This window comes from Sprattus sprattus, assembly GCF_963457725.1.
Source record: "Sprattus sprattus genome assembly, chromosome: 3".
Taxonomy (NCBI): domain Eukaryota; kingdom Metazoa; phylum Chordata; class Actinopteri; order Clupeiformes; family Clupeidae; genus Sprattus; species Sprattus sprattus.
The window spans coordinates 7491985-7501264 of record NC_137922.1 but is presented as its reverse complement, the minus strand read 5'-3'; positions in this window follow the sequence as shown (position 1 = coordinate 7501264).

Below are 9280 nucleotides of genomic sequence, written 5' to 3'. Positions count from 1 at the left end.
AACGTGAATGACGCTTTGCACGTTAGAGAAAGAGAAATTGCCGAAAAAAACACGGAAATTGCATGAAATCAAGGAAGTAATAATTAAAGCTCCCTGCAAACTATTAGGTAATCGGCATATTTCCAGCCCTTAAACACTTCAAATATCAGTCCATACGGCTCTTTAAGTCCTCCTGTCATAATGGACGAAACGAGGGCGAGACGTAAGAGAAAGTCGAACTGGTCCCAGGACCAACTGTCCATGTTGGCCCAGAGTGTGCTGGAGAGGAAGGGAGTTATAAAAGCTACATTTGGCTGTGGGGTGACCACAAAAAAGAAGCGTGAGCCATGGGAGGACATATGTGTTAACATAAATGCTTCATTCCCTGCCGTGTGTCGCTGTGTCGATGACTGCGAGAAGCGGTGGTATGCGCTCCAGTCACAATGTAGGATGGAGATTGCGGAGTGGACTTTAAAAGAGCCGTCGCGGCTACAGGTATTGTGTCACCAAAATAGGCCTCATGCGTATACTTGCATGTTGTAGTTCAACTGTGCTCCCGGTTGTGGATTGAGGAAGGGTGTCAAAAGCCATGTCTTGCATGGTTGCCACTGTCACCCAACAAGTGGCATCTAGCAGGTACATGGTGCCGCTCAAAAAGCTGGCGCAGACCGCGCTCTCCATTAAAATGCGCGAATCGTGAGTAGATCCAGGCCACTTCGCAACAATATCCATGATTGTGAAATTTGGATCAAACACTATCTGTGTATTATTTCAATGTACCTTTTTGCGGTTTACAAAGACGTCCTCATCTCTGGATGGAGCAATTATTTTAATGTGTGTTCCATCGATGGCACCCACGACACCGGGCATTCCTGCAAACGCCATGAAATTGACCTTGATCCTTTGAAGTAGGCGATTGTCCATAGGGAACCGAATAAACTGTTGTACAATGTGTGGTCTACAGAGTGCGGTGATTGTTTGATGAATGAATAGGCTTACTGATGATTGCGATATTCTGAAGTCGTCTGCGTTGCAAAGTTGCATTTTCGCCGTAGCCAAAAATCTTAATGTTATCAAACATTTAAGATCCGTACTGATTGGGTTGTTTCGGATAGTTGGAGACGTGATTGCATCCCGCACTAATTCTAGTAAAATGTTGATGCCTTCACGGTTTAAACAATATCTTCTCAACAATTCAGAGTCGTTCATTGTCTCCAACACGTTACGTCTGGCTTCAGCCATTTTAAGACTTTTTGTGAATAGGTCTTAGTGACTTAGGAGTCCTCATGAGGAGTTTTAAGCTGTCCTAGACTTAGGTGCTACTTTTAGGGATAAAATATTTTGTGAATTGCTCTTAGTAAAAAAAAATAGGAGTCCTAAATTTAAGACTGACACGCCCATTATTTTTAGGAGTTTCTCCTAAATTCGCCACTTATGAGCTACTTTTAGCCCTAAGATTCTTTGTGAATACGGCCCCAGGTAGACCCCAATTTATACTTTTACCAAGAAATAGCTCAAACATTGAAAACTTGAAGTACTAAAATGCAGTCATTTCCTGGGATGAGTCTTAAAACATAATCTAAATCAGTATTCTTCCTTTCGGTCAAAAACGTACCTAGCCATTTGTGAAAGAAGAGGAAAATCATCCTGACAGCATTTGAAAAGTGTTTTTTTTTTGTGATCAAATATTTTTATGACTTTATACAGGGAGAGCAACAAAGCAAAACATACGTATAAAATGTAAATAAGAAGTCCATATAAGTGGCCAGAAAGACAAGGAGACAAAAAAAAGACACAGGACAGACATACATGACATACAGACATAGGGACATAGACAAATGGAAGTGACTTTAGCTAGTGGCTTAGGTATACACCATTTCTTTCAAAGAAACAGCAATACTGTGCCATGCAGCTAAAGTTTTCTCTGAAGCACCATTCATTCGAGCTGTTGACAGCTCCAGGTATATAACGTCCAAAAAGGAAAGGAACCAGGATTTGATTGACATAGAGTGAGGCGTTTTCCAACATGTTGCAATCATTTTCTTGTCGACAGTCAGTCCAGCAAAACTTACACACTTTTGGGTTTTAGACAGTTTTAAGGTAAATAAGTCATGAAAAATCAACATTTTCACAGTAACATGCACCGTAACATCAGTCAAGGTAGATAATTTGGATGCAACTTTGTTCAAAAATAACCTGGCAGGAGGGCAGTCCCATATCATATGAAGATATGTGCCCTACACCTTCAGTGAACATAAGGTACACAGGGGGTCATTGACAAATTTCATGTGGTGCAATCTGACAGGGGTGAGGAACGTCCTATGTATAAAGTTGTAATGAATGTGCTGGTGATCTGGATTGCGTGACACTTGAGAGATGTCAGACCACACATCATGCCAATCAAATTCTTTGTCTAATTCTGGGCATTCTCTTTCCCAGACCCGTTCCACAGAAAGTGAAAAGCGGCCAGGTATCACCAAAAACTGATAGAGTTTGGAGACCATACGGTACCTTTGGTTTTAGTCTGTAATGTAAAAAGTTTCCGAACAGGGAGGGTGGGACAGCGTATGCCTTGAGCGCTGATCTTAACTGTAGGTAAAAGATAAATGAAGAACCTGGCATATTGAATGCATTTTTTTTTATATCAGAGAAAGAGTATTTGAAAAGTGATTAAAGGCAGAATGTAATTTGAAGTCATCCCCTAGCAAACCTCTGCAGTTCCAAACTTACATATAAACTTAACTTCTAAACTAAATATTCAAGAATGCATTAGCCACGTCATCCAGAGACATCTGAGAGCGGTAGCACTCCAGCTCCAGCGGTCTGAGGTAATGAACAGATGTGTTTTGTTCCCAGCTCTCAGAGGCTTTATCTGGGTTACCGCCGATGTTTTTCTCACTTCCGCTGTGTGGGATTGAGCCGTTCGCCTGCATCACCAGTTGTGTGGAAACTGATGTTATAAATAGGAAGGGAAGGTCTGCTTTCGTCTGCTTTTGTCTGCTTTGTAGCATGTCTGTCAGAACGCCCACAGAAACGTCTGCACATCACTAACAGTTACTGACAAGTGAGTGGGCTTAATTAAAACACAAACAAAAATGTTAAGAAAAGAAAATTCTTTTAAAGCTGGAAAATCAAAAACATCTGGAAAATCAAACTCACAGCTTACTGGTTTCTAGTGCTGTCCTTCACACACTGGGTGTCTGGTGTGCAGACATTAGGTGGCAGTATAAGTACATTCTAAATTATCAGCAGAACTCCCCAGACCGCCTTTACTTCAGAATTTGTGTACGAATATGTTAAACAATAAAAGGCCATTAAACAAAATAACAGGGAAACATTTAACCTGACACACTGCATGAACACATTTGAAATGTAATAAGAGAGTTAACTAAGTGTCATAATTAATGTTATTTATCGTATTGTCTGTGCCTTTGTGTGCGTGTGAGTGTGTGTGTGTGTGCGGTGTGTGTGTGTGTGTGAAGGAGTGTGTGGATGTCTTAGGGTGTGTGTGTGTGAGAGAGACAGACAGTGAGAGAGAGGGAGAAAGACAGAGACGGACAGACAGAGAGGAAGGGCGAGAGAGAGTGACCTAAATCTGAAATTGGTGATGGATTAGGGAGGGGAAAAAACGCCTCCATTCTCCAGCAGGGGGCAATAATCTGTCTCGCTACAGGACAGTTCACATTCTTCACTGAACTTTGCTCACAGGCAGCAGAAATCTATTTTAATCCATTTTCATTATTTAACCTCCACTGATACATCAGTGCTGACATGATCTCTCCCAGAGTTGCCTCAGATGACCCAAAGTTATCCAACAGATGGTTTTCAGTACGATACAATAACCATGCACTGTACCTATTGATTTAACCAATAATACCCAAATGCAGGAATTAAATAGCAAATGATACTCTTACATGACTCAATCTGACACACATAGCAGATGTCTCTGTTTGCCTGTTGCTGAGATAGGTGTATTTCTAAGCTTTACAGTATCTCTTTCAGATATAAAACACAATGAATTTGTCCCATGAAAGTAAGCAATCGAAATCATATCAGGGGATTATCAAAGCATACCAGCTTTATGCCAGTATCACACCTCCAATATGATTATGCAATACGACTCTGATCTGAGGCTTTGTGTGTATATCTATTCTGTATTCTTTATTTTGTTGCTATTAATATATATAATAATATAAAAGAGTTCAAATTGGGGTTGAAATGGGTGAGATTCCTTGTCCTCATATACCTTTTGGTGCCATGTTGCCCGTTTGAAATGAGTTCAAGTTCATGGACAACAAAGAATAGAGCTGTCAGTAGAATATAGCTCTCAGAGATGGGGTGGGAATCACAGTGATCCCCTCCTCTCAGTACCACTGGAAGCTGACTGTGGAAGGGATTGTGGACCCTGATCTGGAGCAGAGGTGCCGGGTCGGGCCCGGACCTGCATCAGAGTCAGCTGCTATCCGGGAGCCGCTTCATAGCCTCCGTGAGGCGGCCAAGCCAACCTATGAAGCACAGTTGCCATGGATACCTCACAGTTCATCAAGGTTGTGAACAATAACGGGGTCTCTATTGATGTCATATAAATACACAGCATGCATCCACACAAGCTCCCATTCATAGGGCCATACATTGACACAGAGACCAGGCAGGATCACTCATCACTTCAACAAAAACAAATAGATACTCTAGTGTGTGTGTGTGTGTGTGTGTGTCTTTCCAATTCAATGACACTGCCAGATTCAAATTGTATTTTACATCAACGATCACGTCACTGTCTGACACATATCCGTGTGTGTGTGTGTGTGTGTGTGTGTGTGTGTGTGTGTGTGTGTGTGTGTGTCTGTGAGTCTGTGAGTGTTTGACAGAGAGATAGAGAGAGGCTTGAAAAAGGTGTACTTTTGTGAATGTGAAGTATGTGAGCAGTACACATTTCATTTTCATTTCTCATGTGTATCAGTGGTCTGATAAATCAGTCTGAATCGACTGAAAAAGGGACAGTTCCTTTGTCTGTAGATATACTGTATGGCACAAGCGTGTGCCACCAGCCATGCCAGTTCCTCCATCAGTTCTCTCTGTGATCTGTGCTGCTGCCTCTCCTCTCCTCTCCTCTCCTCCATCAGCTCTCTCTGTGATCTGCCTCTCCTCTCCTCTCCTCCATCAGCTCTCTGTGATCTGCTGCCTCTCCTCTCCTCTCCTCCATCAGCTCTCTCTGTGATCTGCTGCCTCTCCTCCCCTCTCCTCCATCAGCTCTCTCTGTGATCTGCCTCTCCTCTCCTCAATCAGCTCTCTGTGATCTGCTGCCTCTCCTATCCTCTCCTCCATCAGCTCTCTCTGTGATCTGCTGCCTCTCCTCTCCTCCATCAGCTCTCTCTGTGATCTGCTGCCTCTCCTCTCCTTCATCAGCTCTCTCTGTGATCTGCTGCCTCTCCTCTCCTCCATCAGCTCTCTCTGTGATCTGCTGCCTCTCCTCTCCTCCATCAGCTCTCTCTGTGATCTATGCTGCTGCCTCTCCTCTCCTCCATCAGCTCTCTCTCTGTGATCTATGCTGCTGCCTCTCCTCTCCTCCATCAGCTCTCTCTGTGATCTATGCTGCTGCCTCTCCTCTCCTCCATCAGCTCTCTCTGTGATCTATGCTGCTGCCTCTCCTCTCCTCCATCAGCTCTCTCTCTGTGATCTATGCTGCTGCCTCTCCTCTCCTCCATCAGCTCTCTCTCTGTGATCTATGCTGCTGCCTCTCCTCTCCTCCATCAGCTCTCTCTGTGATCTATGCTGCTGCCTCTCCTCTCCTCCATCAGCTCTCTCTCTGTGATCTATGCTGCTGCCTCTCCTCTCCTCTCCTTCATCAGCTCTCTCTGTGATCTGCTGCCTCTCCTCTCCTCTCCTCCATCAGCTCTCTCTGTGATCCGCTGCCTCTCCTCCATCAGCTCTCTCTGTGATCCGCTGCCTCTCCTCCATCAACTCTCTCTGTGATCCGCTGCCTCTCCTCCATCAGCTCTCTCTGTGATCCGCTGCCTCTCCTCTCCTCCATCAACTCTCTCTGTGATCTGCTGCCTCTCCTCTCCTCCATCAGCTCTCTCTTACCTCGTTTCCACCGGGGCCGGCCCGGTGCCGGAGCCGGGCCGGTGCCCAATCTGGCACCAGTTCTTGTGTTTCCACCGGGGCCAGGCTGGAGCCAGAGCTGAAAATCGGGCACCGGCCCGGCTCCCTGGAGGAGCTGGGGCCAGATCGGGCACCAACTACGTAACAGAGGTGGGCGGAGTTAACCCACCAGAAACAGAAATTTCCGCCGCCATTTTTTTTAGCCATCAACCAAGATGATGAGTGAAAACGATGAAAACATACATGGAAAATCGATCCAGTAGTGGACCATGGATTAAATAAATACCTCGATAGCAATTTATCCATCAACAGAAATGCAAGACAAAATTGAAAAGTCAGGAAGGAGAGCTAAAATATATGAGGTAATAGGAGGAGAGTCTGAGATAGCAGGGTTCAAAAGGACAACAGACCTAATAACAAACACATTAAAACTAATAAAGAAAGCTTTCATCCATCAAAATGTGTTGGTTTGTCTGTCTTGTATACATTAAGTCTTTCAATCTGGTCTGTTGTTTTTGTGTGATATTACACTTTAGTAGTTGACTAAGCAAGTTCTTGTAGCAGCTTGCTAACTAGCACTCGCTGCTAGCTGTCGTGGGGTACTACTACAGTTGTTATGCTAATCAACTAACTCCCATCATGAGCTGCATTTCCTACTCGTAGAAAACCCGTAATTGCATCATTAACTGAGACCGTGATGTAGTGCTGGTTTTGTATTGTGTGTGTCCTGTAGAAGACGTGCCACTTGAAAACGAATTTAAAAAATTGCTCTTGACTAAGCAAGTTCGTGTAGTAGCTGGCTAACTAGCACTAGCTGCTGTAAGGTACTGCTAAGGTTGTTATGGCAACTGGTTAGTATATCAGTGTAGGAGCTAGTCAACTCCGGTCATGAACTGCATTGCCACTCGTCTGATCTACGTGAGAAAATATAGAAACCAGTGGCCAAGTAAACAGAACTTTAACTTTAGGTCGTATGGTACTACATGGTATTAAAAAGTTAAACATAATTAAAGTTTTTATCAAAATGAATTTGCCTTCTCGCTGGAAGAAGACCACTCGTGAATAACTCACAACTGTAACCATAAGAGCATGTCATAACATTCCATGACGTTTAATTTTGGTGCTGGAACCGGCTCCGGCGGTGGAAACGAGATATCTGTGATCCGCTGCCTCTCCTGTCCTCCATCAGCTCTCTCTGTGATCTGCCTCTCCTCTCCTCTCCTCCATCAGCTCTCTCTGTGATCTGCCTCTCCTCTCCTCTCCTCCATCAGCTCTCTCTGTGATCTGCCTCTCCTCTCCTCTCCTCCATCAGCTCTCTCTGTGATCTGCTGCCTCTCCTCTCCTCTCCTCCATCAGCTCTCTCTGTGATCTGCTGCCTCTCCTCTCCTCTCCTCCATCAGCTCTCTCTGTGATCTGCTGCCTCTCCTCTCCTCCATCAGCTCTCTCTGTGATCCGCTGCCTCTCCTCTCCTATCCTCCATCAGCTCTCTCTGTGATCTGCTGCCTCTCCTCTCCTCTCCTCCATCAGGTCTCTCTGTGATCCGCTGCCTCTCCTCTCCTCTCCTCCATCAGTTCTCTCTGTGATCTGCTGCCTCTCCTCTCCTCCATCAGCTCTGTGATCCGCTGCCTCTCCTCTCCTCTCCTCCATCAGCTCTCTCTGTGATCTGCTGCCTCTCCTCTCCTCCATCAGCTCTCTCTGTGATCTGCTGCCTCTCCTCTCCTCCATCAGGTCTCTCTGTGATCTGCTGCCTCTCCTCTCCTCCATCAGGTCTCTCTGTGATCCGCTGCCTCTCCTCTCCTCTCCTCCATCAGTTCTCTCTGTGATCTGCTGCCTCTCCTCTCCTCCATCAGGTTTCTCTGTGATCTGCTGCCTCTCCTCTCCTCCATCAGGTTTCTCTGTGATCCGCTGCCTCTCCTCTCCTCTCCTCTCCTCCATCAGGTCTCTCTGTGATCCGCTGCCTCTCCTCTCCTCCATCAGCTCTTTCTGTAATGTTGCCTCTCCTCTCCTCCATCAGGTCTCTCTGTGATCTGCTGCCTCTCCTCTCCTCCATCAGCTCTCTCTGTGATCTGCTGCCTCTCCTCTCCTCTCCTCCATCAGGTCTCTCTGTGATCTGCTGCCTCTCCTCTCCTCCATCAGCTCTCTCTGTGATCCGCTGCCTCTCCTCTCCTCTCCTCCATCAGCTCTCTCTGTGATCTGCTGCCTCTCCTCTCCTCTCCTCTCCTCCATCAGCTCTCTCTGTGATCCGCTGCCTCTCCTCTCCTCCATCAGCTCTCTCTGTGATCTGCTGCCTCTCCTCTCCTCCATCAGGTCTCTCTGTGATCTGCTGCCTCTCCTCTCCTCCATCAGTTCTCTCTGTGATCTGCTGCCTCTCCTCTCCTCCATCACCTAAAGGGCACATCCTGTCTTGTCTCTAGAGCCCGCGTTAGTCTCTCTCAACCCAGACTCCCTTCTTCCAGTGTTTGCAATGTTGTCCCGTTGCCATTACTCTGAGCCCAGCCACCATCTGTCTTCTCCTTCCAACCCACAACCATGTCACTGCGCACTTCAAACCTCTTCTTGGTATAGATAACCATGGCACTGTTATTATCAGTGTCCGATTCAATCGCACTGTCTGATTCAAACCTGTATTTGTATAATCAATGGTCACGTCAATGTCCGACACGTCACTTTCAAACTCATTGTCAACAGTTCAACTTCCCCTTGATAGTGAAGACCATGCGATTCTGCACTCACTGCAATTCTGTTCTTACCAGTGACAGTGTCACCGTTAGCAACAGGGGTGTCGCTAAGCCTATTCTGCGGGAGTTCAGTTCTTTCCTTCAGTTTCTCGATCATAAAAATAGACCTAGACCTAGGCCTATATGCACACCAGAAATGAAATTGCTGTTTAGGAAAGCACATGCTGTAAGCTGATGAGTAGCATTTATGTCAGTAGATCTGTTTTCAATACAAATCTCGATGAGATCAGCAACCTGGCAGCCATGTTTGTTTAACTTGTTGTATACAATGTTTGTTACTCTAAAAATGGTTGTTACTATCACTCTGACCGCCCCCCCCCCCCCCCCCCCCCCCCACCCATTCCCATTAAATCCTGCCTCATCCATACACACTCTGCCCCCCCACCCCCCCTTTCTATCGAGTCAAACTTCACCCTCCCCCCCCCGCCTCATCCATACACACTCTGCCCCCCCCTTCCTAT